The following is a 27,196-nucleotide window of genomic DNA, read 5'->3' as shown; positions in this document are numbered from 1 at the left end:
GTGTGTGTGTGTACATGTGTGTGTACATGTGTGTGTACATGTGTGTGTCCTAGCCCCTGCTCTCTTATCTCTGAGCTCTCATTAACCAGGCTTTGTTTTCCTTAGCTTCATTAGCATTCCCATGACACTCGCTGTTACCTCAGCGCTAGGCTAAATGCTAGGCTAAATGGCAGCTGTAAGAAGAGAGTCTGCCCATTTTCATTAACGTGAGCCTGTTTACAATGTCTGAGTGTTTTTAAGTGCACAGCTCTCCGTAATAGCTCTGTCTCTGTGGCCCTACATATCAAGTGTTTGCTTTAAAACAGAGACAGAAATTATCTCGGCTGCAGAATGTGTTCACCCTGTTCTCACCTGAGGCTGAATCCACTCGTCTGTGCCCACCAGGAATCCTGTCTGCTCTATTAACATGGAGGTAGCATCTGCACAGACGTGTTTCCTGCAGCTGTAGGACACTCGCTAATAGTGCAGTCTCTAATATCACTCCTCGGCTAGAATGCAAAAACAGAAATAGGAAGAAATGGAGAAAGCACCAGGAGGGCTGCTGATCCAGGGCCAGACGTGGGGGAGGTGGAGGCAGAAGAAGCAGAAAAAAATGGATGAGTGTAGCAGAAAAGATAGGGGGTGGGGGGGTGGGAGGTTGTTCCTCAGGATATGTTCCTCATTACAGCAAGGTATCCTCAAGAGAGCTGGTGGTGATTTAGGAGGAGATATGTAAAGGAGACGAGGGTGTGACAGGAGAACACCTGTGCGGAGGTGACGCAGGACCGAAGGGTGCAACTACATTCCATCCGTAATGATCACCATGGATACGGGATAGTGGCAAGATGAGGGGGAAACCACAGTCCCAGAGGAGGGGTTCAAAGGCCAGACTCTATGCATTTCCTACATCCATCTTCATTCTTCTCCAACGATGATGACAACCACCAACCCCCCAGACTATAAACAGTCTGCACATTGAACATAGTTTCATGTCAGCTTAATTAGGCATTCATGTCATGTTCACTGATATTAAGCGTCACATAAATACAGTCTCTCCCCTATCTTTGTGAAGAGAAATTCATAAATCTAAATAATGCAGTGGTGAAAGCAGGTAAAACGGTCTTGCTGTTTTTTAATGAGCCCATATGATGACATATATATAGAAAAAAATAAAAAAATAAAAAACTCATGGCAGCAAGATAAACTTTTTATTGGATATGTAAAATAAGTGCACCAATACCTGTGACAGTTAATGTCAGTTTTACAGATTACTGTAGTAATCTGTAAATTGTTTATAATACAACCAGCAGCATGGAGCTTTCCCATGCTTGTGTACATATAGAGAGGTTTTCAGCACTGTACTCAGAGTAATCAAAGATGTCTGATCATCCTGAATGACAGAAGCATAACTTTAAAATAAAATTTGGAGTCTTAGTTTGATTTCCTTAGTTTGTTTTTGATTGAAACCAAAGGACCATGATGATGTTTTATATTATTTTTACTCATTATTGTGAATGTGTTTCCTGTCACTCGTCATTTCACCTTTTTAGATTGATGCAGCCATCAATCAAGTTTTTGGCAGTGTAATATGAAAACCAGGAAACATTCACTCAGGTTCCTGCTCTAGTAAATAGTTCATCCCTTTATTAATATTTTATATCAATCAATATTATATAATATATAATATAGATTTTTCCTGCTGTCTAATGCAGTCAAAAGCACAGACTCTTTTTAAAATAGTAAATTCTTTGTTTTTGAAGATTGAACATCCAAAACCCTTTTTATTCAAGATCCAAGTCTTTATTGTGACTGTGAAACAACAACACAGCCTCTCCCTGAACAGCAAAGTGCAAATATATAAGGAAAGTATATTTTTAGATGAGAAGAACACATTACTGCTTGAAATAAACTCATGGTACTTGTGCACTAATGAAAGGATAAGTGCTCAGTGAAGACATCCCTCATCCTTATTATGCCCTATGCCCTGTAAGTTACTTAAGCTACCTTATGGCCATTAATCGCCACCACAACCAAAACATAATTTATTCATTGCAAGAAGTCAAAATTAAGGCAGATTTAACTTTAAGGACAAGACATTATTTTTTCCAAAAATCAAAACGTAAAAAGTTACTCATTATGAGCTGAACAGTGTGCAGACCTTTTCTTTTTTTCTGAGGTTTAAAATCTTGGCTATACAATGAGCTGTAGACACTGTAACTGAAGCCATTGGTGGGCTGAGAAAGTGTCTAATATTCGTGTATGCTTGGGCTGCTGCTTGCTAATGTTAGCATCCTTTCATAGGTTACACTTTTCCACCTCAACAGGTGAGATTTGTTAGTCTGAATTTGTATTTAATCACTTTTCTGTAAAGCATACAGACAAGCAGATTTGAGAACTGAAAATTGTTGCTGTGACTTTGTACGTTGTTGTTTTGCCCATGTTCGATAACTTATGCTTGCAAAACCCCATGAACTCACATTACTCACATAAGAGGTGAAAGGTCAAACTTAAAGTCTTTTGAGATTAAAGACGCTAAACATATAGGATAGGAAGTTAGTTGGTTCATAACTTTGGCCCAGTTAACTAAGGCCATCGACTGATGTGTAGTACGTTTTACCGACCAAAACCTCTTTGGGCCAACTTAAAGTTTGCAGAGTTTTAACTCTTCTGTACTTTTTAGTTTTTGCACAGCTGGGATGCAACCTGGGCTGATAGGTACAACCAAAAAAGGGCACAAAGGCAGATCAAACTGTACCATTCAGTGAAATAAGCAGGGCATCTTTCTTTCTCTACATAAAAAAATTAAAGTCAAACCTGTTTAATGTAGTTTTATCTTGAGAAATTGTGGAATCAAAGCATCTTCTAAGCATAAGCAAAACAGTTTTTTCTATACTCTGTACTGTGGTTTATATACTTTGTGTTGCCATGTGTGCTTGACTTTTTACCATCTGTCGTTGAGTAGGGATTTTTCAATTTGGATATTTGTCATGTGGTGGCTGTGGCTCAGAAGGTAGATATTTGACCTGGTGTTGTAAGAAGATGTGATTGGAATGTGGATTGCATTGCTGGATGTCAGATTGCCCTGCAGCAGAAGTGTTCTTCCTGGTTGCTCTTTGTTTTGTTGCTTTGATCGAGCTTTTATGTTCTCTGCAGAGGTCTCGCTGTAATAAATGTGGACATTGTGTTTCAGACACAGTTGGTTGGTGAAAAAAGTGAAAAACTATCAGAGAGACACTGTTCTGTGTAAGCTTTACTGAATATGTGTGAATCACACACGTAAAACAATTCTTTTTTTTAAGAAAAAAGGGGAGAAATGAGTGGTAAAATAAAAGAGGACACTTCATCAGCTAGACGATGTCTTAGTCCTGGAAGAGAAGCAGCCACAACATGAAGGGCTGCTCTTCTTTGTCTGCTGTCAGATGAACATTACGCAGTCTGAGAGTGGTGAGACACATGTGAGTAATTATGCAAAAAGCTGTCTATCCATCCCTCCTCATCCTCCTCTTCCTCTCTCAAACCGCCCACTGGCTCTGTCCATCAGCCGCTCAGTGTTCACAGAAGCTGAAGTGGTCATTATTCACAGCTCAGGCCACGGCTGTTTGCTGTGAAATAGCTCACAGTGTGCTAACGTGCCTTCAGAAACGCAATTAGCATAGCGATTATCAAAGCTATTCCACATGTTAACCCGTCAGAATGCACAGGCACCTCTCTCAGGACCCCCGCCGATAATCCTGACGGAACGCTCAATGAAAGACGTGTGCTTCAATCATCCACTCGCTCAACTCTGAGGGGGAGAGAAAGAAAAAGAGATGTAAGAAAATCAACATTTATTTTCTTACTATAAGAACAAAAGATCTGTCTGCCAAAAAGATCATTTCATGAATAACAGATATGTTATTGATACTTGACAATAACTGTTTAAACTGTCCCCGTCAGTGAATTCAATGAGTACTTTAAGTCTTCAGGAAAAAAACATTAGCCTTAATAATCTTTCTCCAGGTTTTTATAAGGTAAGACCCTTACTAACCAGGACAATAGACAAATTCACTCTGCTAAATATGAGTAAAATCAGCCCCTTTTGGTTTGACATTTTAACCATCAACTATGTAAGCTGGTGAAGCATAACCTCTGTACCCAGATCACATGTTAGGGATAAACTGCAACCACAACAGCTTCACTGAGGAAATCAATCATTTGAAACCAAATATTGATTTGGAAATCTCTTCTCTTAAAAACAGCCAGATTCACAGTTAAAATAGTTAGCAAAGGTTAGCTCGGTAGCTTTTTTTAAATTCCAAAATTAAACTGGAAATAATTATATTAAAAGTAGCTAAGCTCTTTTCATACTTGAAAAAAAACAAAATGGGAAACATTGGCATGTATAAGCCTTACCCCGGTTTCTGACAGCTGTCGATTACCTGCTCAGACTCAGATTTAGCCAAGTGACACACACTGTAAGTCAAACTTTTCTGCTTCATAACCAGGATACTCAAGTTCACATAAACACACTCAGTAAAAGAAATCAAATCGGAATCATAAATTCATTTGTGATTAGGCTATTTGAGTGCACAAAGGTTGCCTGATTTACTTGCCTGAGTGTATTTTTCTGTTTTCTTTTCTTCACCCCCCCTTCCATCTCAGCCTGCTGTGGTCTCTTTATCTCAATATCAGCTCCTTCTTCTGTACAATATGTCCCCAAGGATCCATTCACTAAATGGAAAGCCCTCTTACTGATGGACACACAAACACACATGCAGGCGCGCACACAGGCAGGCACACACATCACACACACACACACACACACACACACACACACACACACACACACACACACACACACACACACACACACACACACACACACAAACACACACACACAGCACAAGTGGCCATATAATGATGTTATTTCAACAGCATGGCCAATGACCCTCTAAAGAGGAACCCCACTGTGTCTGTGTACACATAACCTCAATAATTCACTCTCTCTCTCTCTCTCTCTCTCGCACACACACACACACACACACACGCATAAAGAAAAGGTCTAAATAATTTACACAGTGGTCTCCCCCTTGCATGAATATAAGAGAAGCAGCACACTGGCCGATGCGTTCTGACCACACACACAAACATTAATCAGCTCATAAATATTTTACCGCTCGCTTTCTTCATTCTCCAAAAACTCTGTTTTGTTTTCATTAAACTCAGAACGAGCCGTTAACAGACATGTTGGAGCTACTTTTTCACTCCATAAATGCAAATGTAAGGAATGTGTCAGTTTAATTAATCGTTTCTGTTTTACACACTGTTTTAGTGAAGTTTTTATTTTCCGATGTGTTTTACCGCTCAGATTGGATGCTGGTTCTTAATGCTCTCTGCCTCTTCTTGTTAGAGAGGCTTTAAAAAACTCTGAACCAACTCAAACAAGTCCCAGTCAGGATGTTGCTCTTCAATAATTCAATTCCACAGCACAGACACAATTTTTTACGTGTTCTTATATTCATTTATTTGATCTGCATGAGTAACTTACAGTAAGTTAAAGGGACAGTCCTCAGCAAAATGATGTTGAGAGGAAGAATGTTGATTTTTCAACTATATTTCAAATGTGCAAAAATATATTCCTGCTGTTAAACTGACCCTAATAGGCTTCCATACATAAACTTTTACATATCTAGTCTAAATGAACTCTGAATCTGTTCGTATATTTCTCTAATAACTCACTGCAATTTGAAGAACCCCTCCACTATGGAAGGTCACCAGTAAACATGTAAAGTTGGATAACACTGCAAACTGAACGAGTTGGAGGGAGGGGTTTGTAACATGTAGTAAGACTGCTGAGTCAGGACATTCTTTAAATTGAATTAAGGCTGAATTGTCTGGTTTAATTGTTGCTTCTTGGACAGAACGAGGTCGCTGTAAATTGTATATGTGAATGTGGTTAAAGTGATCTACAGCTAGTAAAACAGTGAACGTGCTGCCTAGATTCCATAACATGCCTTAAGATCAGTTACATCAGCTTTATTAGGAACACTACATTAGCTGTGGGTGTCATGATGCAACATAGCTGTTAGTTTCATAGGTTTCATTCATTGATCATGAATAGAGTTAAATGATGCTGCAGATGTCTTTTCATTTTATTTTATTCATTTACTCTGATTTATTGTAAGTTTAATACACTTTACATGGTTGCTTTCTTGTATGGAGGAGGTCCAGAGAGAGGAGGTGCTGCAGGTCTGACCTCTTTTTCATTCATTTTTTTCTCTCTCTCTCTCTGCTTCTTTTTTTAACATGAGAGAAGAAGACATCCTTTTTTTTCTTACCCATTTATCTTCAACTTACGGTTTCTGCTGCTCTACGCTTTGTTCTTCGCTCATCTCTATGTTGAAGTTTTATAAATCGTCACAGTCATCACAGGCTACATACAAAGTGATTATGTTTCTCTCTCATGATCAGGATTATCAGATCCACTCTCATTCTACACATCATGATAATTAGATCCAGAGTGTTTGAATGGGGCTTGTTCTTGACCCATTGACCAGAATATAACCCAAACAGGTTCTGTTTTGGCTCTCTGGTCCTTTCATCCTGGTGGACCAATGAAAATCTCTCCTGCCAGTGCCTGGCATCCTCGCAGCTCAGTGTGTCAGTAGGGCAGCCTTTTTATAGCAGATCATCACAAGTAGGCGGGAAGATGGATTTAAAAGAGGATCATCAGAGAAAACAGCCTTTGTGTCCCACTTTTTGTGTCTATTTAAGAGGGGGGTTCTTGTGTTCTCGTGCAGCTCTCTCTCTCTCTGCATCTGTGTCATTTCAGTGCTAATTAAACTGTCCTTTAAATCAGAGATTCAGAGGCTTAAGGAGCTGACTCCTCACATCATCCTCCTTTCATAGGAGCTGTGGGAGCGACAAGGATAAAATGCTACAATAATTCAGACCGGAGGACGCTTCTGTAGAGGGAATCTCTGTATGTGTGCATGATAGAATTATTGAGAGAGATGGAGGCGAAGGTATGACATGAGAAAGCATACAGAGTAAGAAGCACAGAGCGGTAAATGGAGGGAGAGAGAGGTAAAAAGGAGAAAGAAAGTGAAATAGCGGAAAACGCTGAGTGCAGGGTGCTGCATGTCGACGGGTATCAGGGGGAGTATTTGGTGGCCGGGAGCCAATATGAGTGAGATGAGGGGAGGCGAGCCTGCAGAGCCAATAAATTACAGGCCTTCAAGCCCCACTTTGCATTAATGGAATGTGCAGCGCTGCTCCCTCCAGTCGGCCGCTCAGATTAAAGAGTAGGGAAATGGCTGTGGACAGATTTTCCCCCAGCCCAGCTCCCTGTGAGAGACGGGCCTTCAGAAACCCAGCAAGAGGCTCCCACAGTGCACAGAACCAGGAGACAGTTTTCACTGTGCAGGGAGGTCCATGCTGGAGTTTTCAGCCACAGACCTATCCAAACAAGACTGTTTTAGTAACTGATGAAGCCCCCCAATAGCTTGTTGAATACTGTTTAATCCTCAAGTTTGACCATTTTGCCACTGCCATGATGGTTTTCTGGAACTAGAAGTGACCATATTTGGACGGGAGGGGTTGGACAATGTCAGAACTAAACTACAATCCCACATTTGTGACTAAACCCTGAGCTGGTGAATGACCTTAACTTTTGATTTAAGTACACAAGATTATTTTACATATTTGGGCCTTCTTCTGACAAGCCACAGCAATGTCTAGATTTGTTTTATGTCCCTGTGGTGTGAGTTATGTACATCCAAGCACGCTCTCTGTGGATTGTCTTGGGATTTAAATGACAGCCAATCAGAAAGCGGTCTGACAGAAGTCAGAACAACAACCACAACAAATGATTGTTTACTCATCTCCAGCTCACTCTGTAACATGAACAGATCATCTTAAAGCCATTTTAAACATGTATCCGTGGTTTAACTTCTTTCTTTGTGAATTTTCAGTAAAATAGTACTCCAGAAAGTATCCAAAGGTCTTCCTGTCTGTTGTCCGCCATGTTTGTTTACTCTAAAGTCGAGTATGACTACTAGAAATTTTGCTATATTTCCATGTTTCAAGTGCAGGACTCTGGTTGATGAATGAATCTGTTAGTGTGTGATGCACTGTCACTATATGAACATAACTTTTTACTCTCATTATTTGTCATCATGTGTGCGCTCTCACATTTTCAACATTTGTTAAGATTTTAAAAACCTTTCAGTGTGGGACAGGATTTAGAGGTACAGTATACAGGATTTGATCATTTACAAGGGGGCGGGGAACTTCACAAAAAGAACCAGTGTTCTGAACACTACAGCCCACTATATTCACTGCAGTGAAAAACCAATAATCCTGACTCCTACACCAATAAATCAATGTATGACAAACACTGAAGGAGCTAATAGGTAGGTATGGTTCTAACACACATATATATCTGCTAATTAGTGCTAGCATGTAAATAGAGTAATGTGATAATATGACTGGTTTTGTGATAATATAAGTGGAGCCCAGACTTGTTGGATGGTCTGTTAGTACAATAAAACCCGCAGAAAGACAGATAATTTGTCTGATATTTACATAAACAAAATCTTCAAAAGGCTCCAAAAGCACAAAAACAACCCAGAGGTTCAGATCAGTGACTGGATAAGCTGAGGTGACATGTTGCAGACAGCTAGTAGCTCGCACCTGTCACTCAAAAAGGCCGCGCCTCTATTCCAGCATCACTTTAAGCCTTAATATAATGTCAATTATATAAGGTAGGTTGTAAAAAGAATTCAATCAATCCGATGAGAGAAATAAGCTAGAGACACCAAAACTGTTTTTGTACCAGGCTGTAAATATGTTTTCTTATATATGTTTTGTAAAGTTTTACATTTTAACATGGGGCTCTATGGGGACTGACTCACTTCAGGAGACATCCTCCCTGGAGGTTGCTTCTTGTACAACACCCACATGTGTCTTTGCTTTGTAATTATAAGCCTTCAGCTTCAGTGCTACAGAGACAGAAAAGGTGTTTCTTCCAGGATCAACAGTAATCCTGGCTCAGGTTGTTTATATGGAATAGTGTATTAAAGATCAGGTTCAGGGATAGTCAACCAGGATGCAGCGCTGTACTCTGAAGATTTCTCACAGATTATGTGGGATAAAGTGTGCGAGAAGAGAGAATGGCTGAAGCATATCCAGCTAAACCCCGCTCTCTTTCACAGCCCCTAAACCCATTACCCCTCTATTCATCTCTCATTGAACTGTGCCTCCACCGAGCCTCCACTGAGCCTCCACCCGACTCATGCTGCTTTTACAATTGTTTGATGGAATCAGATGCATCTGGCGAGATTCAATTAAAATGCGGTTGCGTTCCTTAACTACTTCTCATCACTTGCGTGTCTCCTGCCAGTCTTTTAAAGTGATTACACACAATTATTTCAATTAGATGTCAGGAAGTAGTGCCATCATCATCAGACAGTAATCAGGTTGTGGTGGAGCGTCGGGAGACGGAAAGCGACAGCTTCTCTCTTTCTCTTTCATCAAAGATGGAGGAGAACATGGCTGTGTTTTCTCTTTTTTTATATTCCTCTCGATGTGGTACACTTTTAAAGAGGCAGAAAAAGACACTTTTGTACCCCCTGCAAGCTGTTTTCATCTCTGCTAATGAATAAAATCAATTTCTGGATGTGTTTCTGAGTGGCTGCTGAAGATGAGCGGATGAGTGAGACACAAAGGCAGAGCAGGCCTCCTGTTGTCTCCTGGACACCGTCAAACAGAGCGAAAGAGAAAAGAGATTATACAGACGGCCCTCTGGCTATACTTCTGTTCACCAGGGAGCGCTTACAATAATATCTGAGGGAAGGTTTCAAATATAACTCAGATTAATGTTGCTGTGAAGAATGACAGCTGAACAAAGTGACCCTTTTCTCACACTTAAATCCCTCCTTTTGAAAACACTTTATTTTTATCTCTTCTGTCTTTCAGTGTTTTAAACTCCTGTCTACCTCTTTCTGAGAACAAAAACTCACTTCAATCATATTGCTGAGGACTGGGCCAGAGACTTTAAATGTTGTTTGTCACAAACCCTTCTTTAGTTAGATGAAAGGGAAACATGTTGTCTGTGTACTTAACAAGCCAATGGTAGGAAATCTAGTTTTGCATGCCCAGGTGCAAATCACCTAGAGCCATGTTCACCAGCTACCTGACCTTCAAGGACAGAAACAAGTCTGGATTTAATGTTTTTTTATATATAAAACCTTTAAATTCATTTTCTTCAAATGGAAGCTCTGTGAGACAGTAAGCATAAGCAGTGATCAGTAAGAGTGTTCATCTAGCGTAAATCTTAACAGTTTTTTTCCAGGTGGGTCTTCTGTAAGGACGCAAAATATGCTTTTGCGGACTCAATCAACAGTTGTGCATTGTTTAGATTTAGCGTCTTCCTTTTGCAAGAGTTTAAAATAGTAACATTTCTAACAGTTTGGAGAAATTCTCACAAAGTGATAGTCTGATGTTTTCTCAGGGACATTGTAAATGAGGAAAGTACTGCCACTGTGTGTGTGGTTGGAGACAGAAATCAAGCTCAGCCCTTCAGATGAAAGCCATCTTACAGAATAGATCAAAATGTAAACATTATAGCATTTAAACCTTTCATAAACAACGTTTTTTTAAATTCTAATCAGTCCTCATGAACGTCTACCATAACCTTGTCGCAGATATCAGTAACCTGAATTCAGTTTAATTTTTTACTCGTAACCGACTGAGGGCCTGATACACTGAAGGATTTTGTGGCTTTTGCACCCAAAGGTTTAGTAAAAAAGACACTGTCTAATGTACAAAAATGCAAGCAAAGGGTTAAATGCCCTAACTGCACTGCAGAGCAAACAGCGTCATGGTGAGCTGGTGCTATTAACACATATTTAAATGAGATAAACAGACCCCTCTCTATGCAAATCAACCCTATTTCACAAAACGTTTCATTCACAAACAGTGGCACTCACAGCCACACACAGGTAGATTGAAGTCTGCTAAGAGTTGGTGGTAACTGCACTGCAGTATTTTTAAGAAATGTCACCGTCAAACTATTCAGTGCAGGAAAACAATTCAACCTCTGTATGACTTCAAAATAAAAGATCAGAAAAAAGTCTGTACATACGACTTTGATTACTATCATAAATATAACCAGAGGTGAAATCCGTCATGGGCTGTCATTGGCTCCACACTTCATCCATGTGTGGACGAGGATGCAAGTTTCTTTTTCTTTGAGTTGTCCTTTTTTGCTCCATTTAGAGGGAGCTTGGTGTTAAACTGTGAAAATCATATCACATTATTAGAGTCCGACCTCACAATAAAGTGGAAAAAGTTTCCCTTCCACCTCCTAGCTCATCGTCTTTATGTGGACAGAACTGAGCCGATTCAGCATGAGAGTGCAGAGTGAAGGAGTGAAGGTGCAGATAGCTTCTTTCCACATTCAGACAAAAAAAAGAGCAAACTGAACGAAATACGACAACTTTATGTGTTTGTATCTGAATATCATTTGAGCTGTTTTGTTGATTAGACCTTGAGACTATAGAGTATTTTATTATATACCGTGTTACATATCTGCCTGTTTCCTGAACTAAACATCACTTTTTTGTGGTTTTGTTTCTTTTATTGCTTCAGAATTTTAAAGCATGCAAAGCAATATGTCTTTTTAAGTGCTTTACAAATAAAATTGTGATTATTACAGTCCAAGCATGGAACAAGATAACTTTAACATTCAGAAACAAATACAGAGATTGTCTTTGATGGGTGGAGCTGGCTGTGATGGTTGTGCTGGAGTGTGTTTCTGTCCTTGAGGAGCAGAATATGCAACGGGAGCTCCCGGGGGGACACAGGTACGGTAACAGAGCGAGCTCAGGAGCTGCAGGACTCTGTGTTGTGATAACAGAGGCTTTGCAGGCGGAGACACTCACGGCATGAATGAACAACCCCACTGCAGCACAGCATGCATGCACACACATACATGAAACATAACGTGCTGGTCATCTATAATCTTGTCTCTCTCTTGTTGTAATATTTTCACATATCATTATAATGAACAGAGAGCACACAGTGACCTGCACACACAAACTTGCACGTGCGGCGCGGCCCTCTGCAGCACACGCCTGGCTGCTCGGCGAGGCCATGCTGACTGCATGTCGTACAGCAGCATCAGTATGCTACAGGCATGGTCCTGTGTCTACACCCCCCCTCCCTCCCTCCCTCCCTCTCTCTATCTCTCTTCCCCCTCTGTCCACCTCTCCTTCATGCCTCCCTCCCTCTTGCCTCCATCACTCTCTCCATGCATGCTTGGCTCTGGGCCTCCCTCCATCCCTGATCTCTCCCTCTCTCAGAGTAAAACAGAGGCAAATCTGTGTTTCAGAGCTGCTGTGGATTCATCCCCTGACTCTTTTCAGCGTCCTTATCTTTGAAGAGAGTGTGTTTTCTTGTCCTCCCTCATAATTCCTCTTCCTCCTCCCCCCACGGTCTCCCTCCTCCACCTTGTCTCTGCGTCACGGCTGGCTCTGCTGCTGGCTTTCTGGTCCAACTGGGGAGCAGCATGCTAAGCTAATTATACCTCTAAGATCCAGCCATTCTGGATAATGCTGGTTTTCTTCTTCTGTTGTATTTTACGCAGGAGGGGACTGGCCGTTAATTGCCCTTCTTAGGGCTGTCATCATCACCATCCCTCCATGTCCAAAACAGAGGTCTACAGTGTGTGTGTGTGTGTGTGTGTGTGTGTGTGTGTGTGTGTGTGTGTGTGTGTGTGTGTGTGTGTGTGTGTGTGTGTGTGTGTGCGTGTGTGTGTGTGTTTGTGGGCTTGTGTGTGTGAGAGTCTCAGTGGGTGTCTGATGGCAGGGTGCTCAAGTGTAGAAGACTCATCATGGGCTATTAGGAGCGTGCAGGGGGGCAATCAAGCATGAGAAAGAGAGAGAGATGATTCCTAAAGGGTCCTAAATTATGGCTTAAAAAGCATTGAGTTTTTCTCCGATTTTCGTGCCCCTAAATATGCATCTTGGCATCTTGGATACATTTTTGTAGCCATTTATAATTTATCATGGGAGAGAGAACTAAAAGTGTGGCCGTTTCAAGCTAGGGCACACTCACACTAGGCCCAGTTGCCCTGTACCGTGCCGAAGCACAATTGTCCCCCCTCTCTAGTACCCGGCCTGCATTCACATTGCTCCAGGCTGAACCAGGCCTGAGCATGATTACCTCTTGTAGATGCGTCATCATCTCTATTAGTACTACTACTGGATAGTGGCGGATTGTTCAAAAGACCTCAGAGTTCTTGTGGGGTTCAATCAGCTGTCTCTGAATATAAGTGTCTGCCCAAATTTAAAGTAATAAAACTCAAACTCTGCATTGGACCAACGTGAACCCTTTGCCGCTTTGATTTGAAATGATTGTCGAGTGGAACTGTCACATCGATTAGGCTATATGTCATGTACCCATTGCGTACCTTTTCTTTTGCATGAGTACCTGCAGTACTGCTGCATGCTGAAGCCCACCTCTTCCAGCTTTGCCTGGGCAGTGTACTATACTTGAGCATGTCACACGTCAAATGAACTGGACTTAGGGGGTCAAACGTGCTTGGGTACGGCATAGTTTGCCTGTGTGTGTACCCTTTAATCAGCAGACAATGTGATACCTTGAATTGGACAGATTCACATCATGCAGTCTTCATATTTTCATTGTTTTTCTTATTTAACTATCAATCTACTTCAATTTGCCTGTTCCCAATAGAGATATCAGCCAACGTTTCACTGAAAGAAGAAAACTTTTCTTATCTTTGATGACCATATGCGACATATGTTTGTAGGTGTGTTGCTCAGGTAGATTGTGGGTAATGAATAATAACTCTGTATTAATCTTAGGTCTAAAAAAGAGCATTATAATCAAAACATCACACTTTACTTGAAAGAAGTTGTTGTATGTATATATTTAAACTCTGCTTTTTTTAACTTCTCATCCATCAGAATGTGCTCTGGGATGTCTGTGTGTCTTTTATTGTTCCCTGTCAGATCAAAACACTCAGACACACATATACACACAGAGTTCATATTGAATACAGTTGATACAGTAAGCATACTGGTGGGTCTTATTGGTCTAAAGTTCATTTACTGCACAGCATCCTCAGACAAACGGCGGCAGATCAGGATAAAACCAGATAAAAAGCGAGACAGCATTTTACGCCATGATTAATTCATTTCTTGTTCTGCTTCCCTGGAATGAATGTGCAGTTAATATTTAATACTCCTGTGCTTTTCACATGATTGCGACATGATCGTGAGAGGGACACATGGTGAGGTGGGAGAGGGGGGGTGAGCGGGAGGGAGCCATTGTGACAGAGGGTGAAATTTAGTAATTGTTTAGTTAATAGTGTTTGTGCTTAGCAGTAAGACTAATGTGACACTAATTGAAATTGAAAACAAAATTATGTTGAAAGAGACGATTAAGGAGGGCGAGGGGGGAGACGAGGGGAGACAGAGAGAGAGAGAGAGAGAGATGCAGCATTAGCATATGTAGTTCAGTGTTTGTGTGTGCGTGTGTGTGTGTGTGTGTGTGTGTGTGTACGTGTGTGTGTGTGGAGGGGGTGCTGACACAGTTTGTTGTTGAGCAGCACGAGAATAAACAGTGCACCTCCAGCTCTGTTTCTCTGCAGCATGAAACCCAAAAGAAACAGAATGAGTAACTCTGTGGTTTTTACACTTCATACAGTCATCTCTGCCTCGTGGAAACAGCAGAAGAACAAAACAGAACAAAACAGGCAGAGAGACGATTGAGATTTCATATCACTTGATAATATATCATCTGTAATGTTGATTTTGTTCATAATTGGAGCCTGGAGACTTCATAATTCCACATCAGGGTGCGTTTTGCAATAATTCGTCAGATTCACAAAGAAATGGAAACTTTGGTTGACATTTCACTTCAGAAACTGCCTCCATTGAGAGGTTAGGAGGTATTCACATTCAGACTGACGCGGACTACTGTTTGAGTCCTTCATTCTGTTTTGTTTTTTTTCAACTCCATGATGTGTTTTTCAAAGTGACCATATTTGAACGAGAAGTGGAGCTGCACATGAATATGTACCTTAAAATGCAAAGTAATCGGCTAAATTTATTGAGACATTTTTCAGGTTGCTGCTGTATGGATCTGTCAGTCACAGGTAGCCCCACCCTAACTCCTCCCCTGTTTTCTGGTCTGTTTAGCCTCATTTCCATGAAGCGGTCTGGTTCAATTCAGTCTGTTTGGTACCATAATCACTTATTGGCCTTTTACACAGTCAAAAGTTGGGAATGGTACCAAAAAAACCTTTCTGTACTGTCCTACTACCCTGGTTTGCTACCCTTCTGTTTGGGTACCTATCTGACCCTAAAGGCTGACACACTGCAGTCCGGTGATTGGTCGAATCTACTGAACTAGTCTCTTGTAGAAGAAATCAGTTTCTTACGCTCTTAAAAAAACTCTGTATCTTTAAGAATTCTTTCTGTCATTGAGTTAGGAACAATGCATGTCAGTGGCCAAAACAAACAAGTACTTTTAGTAGTTTTGCAGCCATTACAGTTCATGTCACTGCTGCTACTTCATTTCAAAGAGTTCGAAACAGTCATCTTGACCCCATTTATATCAAATAGACCCCCGGTTCCTTGTCTTCCATCGCCCTTTAATGGAAAAAAAAAAGTTTTGTTGTGTTTCTACAGAGATTTACCTTTTTGTTGAAGGGTACGACGCTTACTTACAAAATCAGAAAAAGTCACTACATCAGACTCCATTGACAAAAACAGTCATTTCTACGTCTAAATACGCAGTTATTGTTGGTGTAGTGCTGAGCCCATGTGTCTGAAGAATTTAGTTTCAGCCATTACAGCTGTGGAAGGCTGAATCAATGAACTGGAGCAAATCCAAAAGAAACTGTACCTTTGAGTCATTAACATCCTGAAATATGCAAATAATAAAGCCAAAGTTTAAAATAACTGCTAAGAGCAGAGAGTGCAACATGTTCCTGCAGACAGTGTCATGTTGTAGTGATGTTATAGAGCTAATGTAAAGAACAGACTGATGGAGAGGTTAATGAGGGGCCAAACCAGTCATCCCCACCTTCTGACCCATCTCCTCCCCTCCCATCCTCCCCCTCTACATCGCCCCTTATCTGTCATTCACAGTCCCACAGCTGCTAATGAGCTTACACTGAGCCATACATTATGTCTGCAGCTGCGCCATCCATACAGCGCACACACACAATTTTTACTCCTGCTGCAGAACGAGAGAGAGAGATCCAATTAGTTTCTCCTTTTTTCCTCCTCCTGTCGTCTTCCTTCTCTCCGTCGTCTTGTTTCAGATGTGTTAAAGGCAGGTTGTAAAACAAGACGACAGATCCAAACGAAGACGAGCCCCGTGGTCACACTACTTTCGTTACTCAGGCAGAGTCACATTAGCCTCCATTTGCGTGTGTGTGTGTGTGTGTGTGTGTGTGTGTGTGTGTGTGTGTGTGTGTGTGTGTGTGTGTTTTGAGGCTGTGCGTGACATTAGCCTTGCAGTCACAGGTAATGATCTTATCTCCCCGCTGGCGACTGGAAGAACAGAAAGGGAATCACACACACACACACACACACTGTGAGATGGGGAGCAGAGATTGGTATTGTAATGGTACTCTAATGGGCTACCTGACAAGTGCTTTTTCTTAATGCTGTGCCCCCCTCTCTCTCTCCCTCTCCTCTCTCTCCTGCAGGTGCGTTTTCCTTCTTTGAGGAGCAGCAGTGATATGGAAACCAGGTGTGGTGACGTACAGGTATGTCATGGTCTTTTAAACAATGCTGCTCTGTTACAACATCCCAACTTGCTGTTTGCTCCTCCACTTCAGCTGCTGTTAAACCAAATCTATGGGACACTACTCGAGTGTGCCATTTCACCCAAGATTCATTCTTTGTCAAATATCACTGTACCACCGGGGGTCTAGTTTAGATGCACAAAGTTCCCGGGAACAGTTTTCAAACACAGCAGTCCCCAGAGTTGTGCACATGTCTGTTAATCAGTTTATTATCTCATTTACTCAAACTGATAAATTCATTGTCAAATAATAGTTGTATAGTTGACAACTTTTCCATAAAAACATAAATACTTGCAGCTCTAAAAAACAATAACAAGTGTCGACCTTTGCCATCATACAGGACCTGAACAGCGTTCTCCTGACAGACATCTTTTCTTTGTTTGAACTCCTCTCTAGTTGCACCTCCTGTGTCTCAATGCTGAGTCATCTCACTTCCTTTTCTCTTAGTGTCTGAAGAAGTTCTCCTGAACCTCATATAAGTTCACAGTGGAGTTAGTTGAAAGCCTGATGCTAAGTGTGCAGACACCTTTAAAGGTGTGTCATGCAGCTGTGTGTTAGGCTGTGACAAAGCCACAGCATTTGAAGACATGGGGACTGCCGCACTCGGGCTACTCTGCAGTGAGATGTCAGGCGTCTTGTGTGAGTTTTAAGCACTATTTTGTGCCTCGATGTGCACTTCTTTCAGTGAACAATCCCTAACTACAGATGCCTCAATTTATAGCTTCCAAAATGACCTTTGTGTGACCTTTCCCCTCTCACTGACGACACAAAATGTGAAAGTATCATAAAGGTCAGTTGCCTCTGTCGATGAATTTATTGAGTGTCAATACTGAAAAGGTGAATGAGGAAGTGATCAAAAACACATCAGAACACACTTCAAATAAATCCAGGCTGAATAACACACGTTAAAACAAAACGTCAAGTCTTCACATGTCATGATTTCAACATAAGTGCATGAATGCACACGAAGACAAACAAGCAGCAGGAGATAAAAAAGAGTTACAAAAAAAGTGAAAACATCTTTTTTTCAGTTGCTGCTTTTTTTTCTGTACTGTCAAATTATTTATGCAACATTTTGACTTCTCTGCATTATGATGTTGTTTCTTCCTGAATCTTCATCCTACACCTTCCTCCAATATACAAACCCAACTTTCTATTAGATGTAACATTTGTTCTGCTTTGAATGCTGCAGCCCATCCACCTGCTCTCAGATCCGATGTGTGTTTTTTTTTCTTCTCCGCCCCACAGACGCCCCACAGACACACTGTGATGCTCTTATATTCCTGCCTCTCGATTTTTCTATTTATACCCACTGAGATGAGCAATGAGCCTCCGGCAGCCCTCACTCACTCACCGACACAGAAACACACTTTCTCTCTTCAACACACACACACACACACACACACACACACACACACACACACACACACACACACACTGTGAGTTAAGGTGAAGGTGGAGGTTATAGGTTTTCATCAACACTGTGTCTGACCGTATGAACCAATGTAATGCAGTTAGCCGTATTGTAGAGTCTCAGAAAGCGAGCAGAGGACCTGCTGTGTCCATGCTTTCAGCTTTGTGTTGCATTCTTCGGCAAAGCATTGCTATATTCTGATATTTTATATAACTGGGCTCTATTTGTAATTTGTACATATTTTATATTAAAAAAATTATGAAGAAATCTCCTGGAGACGTTTAAAAACGTCTTTAATCTTTCATTTAATCGTTCAGACTTCCTGATGTGAAAGATAGAGCCCAGGTTTCAAGAATGTTCTTACTTAATTGTCCTTCAAAGGAAAAATGGTGAACTTTGAAATGTAACAAACACTATAGTTTAGACCAGTGGTTCTAAACTGGTGGGTTGGGACCCAAAAGTGGGTCACGGAGCTGTTTTCAGTGGGTCGCGAGCATGTGCCAGCAAAAAACCTTGTCTCAAACAGTCTGTTACACGCTTTTTAAAACGTGTTAGTTTTGCACCATCTGAGGAACTAAACATTTGACGGAAGCTGCAAACTGCACAATTTTTTATTAGATAAATCTGATTGATTGAAAAATATCAGAAATTTTTATTGTGATATTTCATGTTGGTAGTGGGTCCTGAGGCTAGATGAGTTGAGATGGTTTAGACCAGTGGTTCTCAACTGGTCTAGTCTATGGACCCACCACCAACTCCTTCATGATCGTGACCCAAATTTCTGATATTGTTTTCAACCAATCAGATTTATCGAATGAAAAATAGTGCAGTTTGGACCTCAGACGGTACGAAACATGTGATGGAACAAAGAGAAGGAACAAAGCCAACATGCTTTAAGAGCGTTCACTGAAAAAAAAAAAGACTTTTTGAGACTTTTTCAAGTCACATGTTCACGACCCAACCAAAACAGCACCACAACGCACTTTTGGGTCAGGACCCACTAGTTGAGAACCGCTGGCTTAGACCATCAGGAGATAAATCCTGGAGCAACAATGTGACTCTAATCAGGGTTCATTTTTGAGGCTGTTGGTCTTTCTGCTGGTAACTTTTATCAGTGAAATTAAGTATTTTTTGGGGGATGTGAAAACTTAGATAAGTTATATTTGAATCTATTTATTCACTTGGCTTTTCTCTTGAATCGTTTTTAAAGAAGCTGAGAGTCTTGCAGGATTTGAAGTGGATTTTGAAGCTTTAATTAACTCCAGTAATGAAAGAAACTATTAGCAGCGAGCCATTAACCTGCCTGTGTTGGAGTGACCTTAACTTAAGGTTATCTGGGCGCTTTGAATACATGCCTGCACGGAGAGAGCTACAGGAGTACTACTGTGTAAGTGAACCAGTTAAAAATGAATGAAGACAACATCCACGAGAAACAGCCCCGCCTGCATTATTTACTATATTGAGAATACACTGAAAGTGTGTCAGCTTGACTTATCCCACCTCCTCTGCCCTCTTTTCCCCCCTCACCCCTCCTCACACTACTATCATCTACTGCCTTCCTCCCCCCATTCCTCGCCTCTTACGGAGTGATTCACAGAGTTTAGACTCTGAGCAGGGTTTGTGTCAGAGCTCTTCAGGAGCACAGGATGTGCAGCTCGTATCGACTCTCAATTCACAGTGATGAAGGATTTTTGTATTGATTTTTATATTCTTGCATTTTTTAACATTCAGGTTTACATGTAGAGTTTGTCTTCAATAAGAATTTAACTCTGGGAGTGAAAAACGAGAAAATCTGATATTCTTTAGGTCTGAGTCCTGTTTTTTCCGTGCGTGTTGTAACTACATGGTGAGAAACATTTTGGAATTGCTCCAGCAGATTGCTTTATTCATGCAGCAACTGCAAAATGGGACATAATGGCTACAGGAAGGAAACATTACTGACAGCAGCTTACAGAAATAAACATTTCTGTTGGAGCATAAGTTGATTTTATAAAATCATGAAGGACTAAATTTCTTTGAGGGAAAACATTTAGAAAAGATAAGACATGTGCAATGTCTTAAGCCATGACACTCCATGGTGATATCTTCATCTATTTAGAGAGATAGTGATGCAGACAGTAGGATTGGATACACCCAGGGCGGCTGTGGGCCAGTGGAGTCATTAACCCCTCAACCGAAAGGTTGGGGGTTCAATGCCCAGCTCCTGCAGAAAATATGTTTCCTTGGGCATTACACTTAAACCAAAGTTGCTCTGCGGCTTCATCAGGTGTGTATCAATGTGTATGAATTGATTAGTTAATACTGATGAGCTCTAAATGGGTGTGACTATGCACTGAAATGACAACTGACAGCCAAACAGGGGAACAGATTGAAATCTGGTTGGTAAATTATTTAAGAGAGTAAACTTCCAGTATCATCTGAGCAGGTAGAGATGGGTAGAGTGAGGAAGTGATATTGATGAGTGATGAATTAAAGAATGGATATATGGATGTTCTTCCTGCTGGAACTCACGCTGAGCGTCATGAAATCACACACAGGTGAATCCAAAGCCACCAGACTCCATTAAAAAACAAAACATTATTAACACATAACTTTACCTCCGTACCTTTAGCAAAAGTATTAAATGAAAAATAAACAGATAAATGAAGCAAAGCTACTTCAGTGTCCCTGTTAACAACAGCAAGATTAAAATTAAAGCTTTATTGACAGTTTGTCGTTAACGTTATCACCTCGGCCTCCTGTCGCCTCGCTGCTCATTCTGTCCTGCTAATAACTTCCTTTAATTACCTCTCAGACACAAATTATGTTTCTATAATGACACATGAACACGTTCACTTTATGCTTTAAACTTACTCTGGATTATTGTATAGTTATTTACATCTTAGATTTGTCAAACACCAAAACTTTATGTGGAAACAATTGCAAGTTGCTCTTCACAACAGTCTGTATAAAACCAGTTGGTTTGAGTAAACTCATGATGACAGGTCTTAATTATTATGTCCACAGCAATTAAAAAGAAGCAGATAATGGCAATGAATGTATCTTAATGCAATGTTAAACAAGCCATACAGAAAAACTAAGTAGAGAGCAGATTTAAGACATTTAAATAGGTCAAAAGTTTTGAAAAGTAAGAGAGGATTAAGACACAATCAAATAAAACATAGACATATGATACTGTGGATCGGATTAACTTCATTTGAGTAATACACCAACATAGTGATAATAAGCAGCCCTTCACACCTGAAGTATAATAACTAATGTTTTAAAATCTGCATATAAACTGATGTGGAGTGTTATTACACGGCTGTGTTAAACACTTTATTCTGATCCCAAAGTGTCCTGTTTCTGAAGGTCATTTTTACCGGCTGTTTGTTTGCAAAGCTAACTGAAGTTCAGCTCATATTTGGAGCAACTGAAATCATTCTAACTTCAAATCGAAGAACAAAAGAGTGAAAATAATAAACATTCAATCTGCTGCTTGTCGCATGTCGGCCATGTTGGCTGTGTTGGCTGATTCATTTTCATCCATCGTGGCTCCAAGTTCTCCCTGTTGCTCACAGACATCACGTTCACGTGACGCCTCCTCTCCACCAAACAGTTTCCCTTAACATGTGTTTGTCTTCACCTTTTTTTTAAAAGGGGGTAGTTATACGCACAGCACGTAGGTGCAGGGCAATTAAAAAAACAGCAGACTGAGGAAGAAGGTGTGCCTCCACACTTGCACAGTATTTCGACCAGGTCTTTGTGGGGTTTTTGAACCGTTTGAGCAAGTGTGCGGGCATATCTTCTCCCTCAGTTCACACGTCTTTTACCCAGTTTTCACAAGGTTACATCTGTCCATATCACTGGATGGACACACCAATGAGGCATAAATCACCCTTAATGATGGAAAGGTGGTGCAGTGAAATGTATTTTCTCCATGAACACATCAAAGCTATTTAGAAAGGAATTTGTTTTTAAATGGTACAGGGTGAAAGTAGAAAAGTGTTGGGACAAATAAATGATCTGCTAACATACAGAAACAACGTCTTTTTTTTTTTTTTTTTTTTACTGTTTTTTTATACATTTATTTGACTTGTGCTGCAGCAACTTGTATGATGGAGTTTGTGTTTAGAGGGTTAACTGTGTGTGTGTGTGTGTGTGTGTGTGCGCGTGTGTGTGTGTGTGCGTGTCATGTCTGCATATGCCTCAAACATGTTAATGAAATATTTTGAAATGTGATGGATACTCCCAGAGGCAAAGGTCCTCAAAGTTACACATCGTGTTGAAAGCATAAACATGTGTGACATTTCAGCAGAGCACATCTTTATATCGGAGGGTTAAAACACACACACACGCACGCACGCACGCACGCACGCACGCACATTCCCCTCTCCTCTACGTTAACCAAACATCTAAGTCAACCTGTCACCCTGCTCTAAGCAGTGATCATCCTTCAGAGTCTCTGTTTCAGTATTTACATATAAAATTGTAACATGAGCGTCCTGTCAGTGCGTGTCAGAACTCCTCTACATGTGTGCCAACACACACACACACACACTCTTCACATTCAATATATTTCCTCTCTCATAAACTGTCTCTCCACATGCTCGCTCCCTCTCCTCACATCTGTCAGACGCTTGATATCCTGATACATCTGACTTATGGAACAGTGGTGAGCTTTGATAGCTACGCTTTGCTGTGATTTTGAGTCCAGCTTCAGAGCTCTGTTTCACCTCTCTCTCTCTCTCTCTTATTTATTCATTCATTCACTCACACACACACACACACACAGCGCCCTGGTGTTTTAAGCTTTATGAGCAGAGTGTGAGACAGCAGGTGAGACGGGTCACTGTGTTCTTGTTTGTGATTCTGGGTCAAAGCTAATCTCATTCCAGTCTCTCAGATTCACCTCCAGACATATTGACGCCTTTCAGAGGAGACTGTGTCATCTACAGGTTCAACTAAGGTCTGATTACAGTGTGCCCACAGTAAGCATCATTTCAACACAGTAAGGAGGATCTGCAGGACGTGAAGTAACACTCTGTCTCAATCAGTGAAAGGAGGCAGTGACCGTGAGGATGGTCGTGAGCATTTTGCGTATTTTACAGCTCACAAACATGGTAGCGAACATGAACACAACTGTGCCCTGAGCCAAGAGAAATATTGAAAAAGAAGAGCAGCTTGTGTTAATTACAACAACACGAGTGTCTTCAGAACGTCTCATGCAAGTCGTCCTCCGTATTTGTGTTTCTTTTGAAGTCACGTTTGATCCCGCGAGTTTCTGTGAGATCTCGTGTCTGTAAAATCACCACTTTGAAATCGTTACTACAAATAGGTGTGTGTGAGGATTATCTTGTCAAAAAAATGGTGGAAACTGTCCTTATGCATGTCTCGTCTAATGTAGGCAGCCAAGACGAGAAAAAGGCATTTATCTTTGGTCATGCAAATCAGTCAAACAGCTTGTGCAAACATTCAAAATCACTGAACAGGACATCGATGTGCATACAAATACAAGGCCGTTAGGTCCAGTCAAACTAATCTGCAGACAGAAAGACTTATGTTAAAGATTGTAATTCCATAAGATTCAGATATGTTCAATGTTTGAAGAATAGTTCCTGTAGGATTCATGTTTGTTGTTTTTTCTGCAGTTCCTCCTCATCTCTTAAACACTGCATGTTATTGTATGTTATGACATTTTGTTGCATTATTTATGTAAACCATGGACGTGCCTCATCACTAGTACGTTGTGTTTCTGAACTCCAGCGCTGGATTTACATATTCAACACAGCATGTTCATTGGCTATAGCTACTAACAACATCTAGAAGGTTTTTTTTTTTTTTTTTTTTTATCTTGACATCCGTTTCTCCTCCTTTTTATAAGTTGAGCTAAAAACAAGTGATCTCTTGTCTTGGTTTGTGTCTTTTTAGCCTTTTTGAGTTTGCATCATTTCAACAATGTGAACATGTTTTAATACTGTGTAGAATACATTTGTTGTATGTGCAGTCTGTAGATTGCTGGTCAACATGCTACATGATGCTTTGGGCTCTAATTATACAGAGTTAGTGTGTGTGCAGTGATTCTCTCAGAGAGTGGACGGCAGTTGAGCTGCTCTGTGTTCAGGCAATTAGAGAGCTGTCTTTGTTGCCTTTAACGAGTTTGACCCTTTTTTGCAGATAATATGCATACATTTCTATTCTTTGTGCTTCTCTCTGTTCGTCTCTCTTTCTGTCTCCTTCTTTTGCAGTCACTCTCTCTTTCGGTCATTTTATTTGCGTGTGTCTATTTCAGTGTTTGTGCTGGAGGAATCGTATCCTATGAAAATATGTTGAACAGTTTGAGGGAGCTGACCTTCACGTTCTCACAGAGATCACATCCATCAGGACATTCCCATGCATTACCCTAAAAAGCTGTTTGTTCATATGTGTGCGTGGTTATAAGATTTACATCTACTCAGGTGTGTTTCTGCTGTGTGTTTGTGAGTGTGTGAGAGAGAGAGAGAGAGGGGAAAGAGAGAAACGTATCTGTTGGCTACCCACAGGAGCATCCAGGAGTTATCTGTGCAGCCAAGCTGAGACAGACAGACAGAGACTGAGAGAGAGATGGGGGGAGGGGGGGGGGGGGGGGGGTGAGGGAGGGAGGTAGATACTGAGGGAGGGAGATACGGCAAAAAGGGCAGAGATACTGAAGTGTGGGAGGGAGATAGACAGGAGGGCTCTCCACAGATAGAGACGGTAAACTACAGCTATACTTAGAGAAAGAGATGGGAGGAGGTGGGAGGAGAGAGCGAGGAGGAAGGAAGAAGTTTATGGATAAATCAGGATTTTTAAAAGGTTTCATACTGAAACCTTTTAAGAAATAATTTTCCTGGAAATTGGTGAGAACAAATATGCATTGAAACATAATCAAAATACTTTAAACTCTGATCTTTGAAACCTGTTAATCAGCAAACACAAGTCAACTAAATATTTAAAGTAGTGTCACATAGGCTCAGCTTAATCCACCATCATTCTGCATTGAAGACACAAATTAAACTCTGGGCTATCTGTATTTCTTCAAACTCATCTCAGTCATCTTAGGTTGCAGATAGCACAGGATGCAGCAAAGGTGCATTTGCAAAACCTTGTTGAGAGAGACCTTGTTATGGTGCAGAATATTTACATGTTGGGATTAACGCCTTGGCATTCAAATGGCTTAATAACTTCAAAAGGAAACAGATAAGACATAAGATCGAGCTTCTTATGCCGTCATTTTAATGTTTTTCTGCAGCTGCAGTAATTGTTAGTAAGCTTAATATGCGTCATCATTAATAAGCACTGATGCCCTGATGTGATAGTGGAATATCAACTGATTCATTTCAAAACACAAGTTTGTTATTCGATTCATGTGTGTGTGTGTGTGTGTGTGTGTGTGTGTGTGTGTGTGTGTGTGTGTGTGTGTGTGTGTGTGTGTGTGTGTGTGTGTGTCAGCCTGTGTGTGGAGAAAGAATGGAAGGGAAGTACGATGAGCAGATCAAGTTGTTTCTTTAGAAAACTTAAATATGTAATAGAGCACCATTATTATATATACAAACCTAATTCTTAAAATATAATCTAAACTAGTAAAACAATGATGTGACTGAAAATCCTGCAGGTATGGCAGATCTTCTCTGTGTCTCAGTTCAGTATTGAAGTCAGTTGTTCTTCCAGCACCAGTGCCATACTCGCTGTCCTGAAAGAATTACACTCTCTGTACTGCTGGACTCTAACTTTACTTTCATTGCAAACTCCTTTTTATGCTTCGCACAGAGAACGTTTGACCCCAAAATGTGAGCGCAGAAATAGTTATAGATAAGGAGACGTTGTAAGGAGACTGTTTTGTCTGACCGGATAGTCACACAGATTTATTCTAGGAAGAGAGCTATAGTTTGCAATGCATCATGGTACGTGTAGTCACTGGTAACACTGCTCAACCTGCAGGAGAACTCAGCTGTCTCAGTCAGTATGTCACTGAGGAATGTATGGATTTCAATTGACTGTGTGTACCAGCAACACTGAGTGGACAAAATCATGATCAATATATATTTAGCATGCTATTAAAAGCTTTGTCGGGATCACACTGTGGCTGGAATAAAGAGTAACACAATTTATTCTGGTCTTGTTTGCTTTATCATATGGATGCGTAAGTTACTTCTGTAAGTACATTTTTCTACGTTCATCGTTCAGTAGATCTCTGATCTAGCTTCCTCGCTCACAAAAACTCTTCTCCTTGTGTCTGTAGAAACTTTGAAAGCGCGGCCTTCATCCCTGTTTGGAAGAGAAGGGGGAGGTTTAGCTGCTCAGACTGCTGAGTGTGTTTCAGTCTTTGCAGAGATCAGAGGAACTGTGTCCACGCTGAGACTTCCAAACCCCTGACAGCAGCACACATCTGGATGATCTGAGGCGAGGAGGAGGAGCAGGGGAGGAAGAGTGAAAGGAGGTGTGGATTAAAGGGGGCTCACGGCACAAGGTTAGGGCTTAAGGAGGAAAATGTATGAAACTGCAAAATACAGCTGGCTATACTATTGTTCAGTGCGGTGAGTTGGGCAGCTTCATCATCTTATATTCCACAGTCTGATGCTGAGGGATCAATAAACCACAGAGAGGAAGCTCTTCTGTCTGTCTTTATGCCCAAAGTCCTTCTTCTCTTTCAAAATACTTTGTATAAGATCCAAAAGTGTGCTCCCACTCAGAGTGAGGAGGTGAGACAGAGTGGTGAGGTTGCCAAATCCAGACTCTCTCTCACACACACACACACACACACACACACACACACACACACACACACACACACACACACACACACACACTCACACACACACACACACACACACACACACACACACACACACTCACACACACACACACACACACACACACTCACACAGGATTATGGCCTGCTGCTGGTTAACAGATCAATACTCTGTGCTGAATGACTGTGTGATGACTGCTAGTGTGCATTCACGGCTCCATGAGTGTGT

General features: G+C 41.0%; 1 protein-coding gene across 1 annotated transcript in view; it reads left to right on the top strand.

The window, feature by feature from the left end:
* The first annotated feature begins 16,713 nt into the window (after positions 1-16,713).
* The window catches only part of dab1a (DAB adaptor protein 1a), a 109,899-nt gene continuing 99,416 nt past the window's right edge, over positions 16,714-27,196 (top strand). The window contains exon 1 of the mRNA XM_061031871.1: positions 16,714-16,765. The gene's annotated coding sequence lies outside the window, so the exon portion shown is untranslated. The remainder of the gene's footprint in view (positions 16,766-27,196) is intronic.

This window comes from Labrus mixtus, chromosome 3 (assembly GCF_963584025.1).
Source record: "Labrus mixtus chromosome 3, fLabMix1.1, whole genome shotgun sequence".
NCBI classification, from domain to species: domain Eukaryota; kingdom Metazoa; phylum Chordata; class Actinopteri; order Labriformes; family Labridae; genus Labrus; species Labrus mixtus.
Note: the sequence above shows the minus strand (reverse complement) of the source record. Positions and strands in the feature narration are given on the sequence as shown.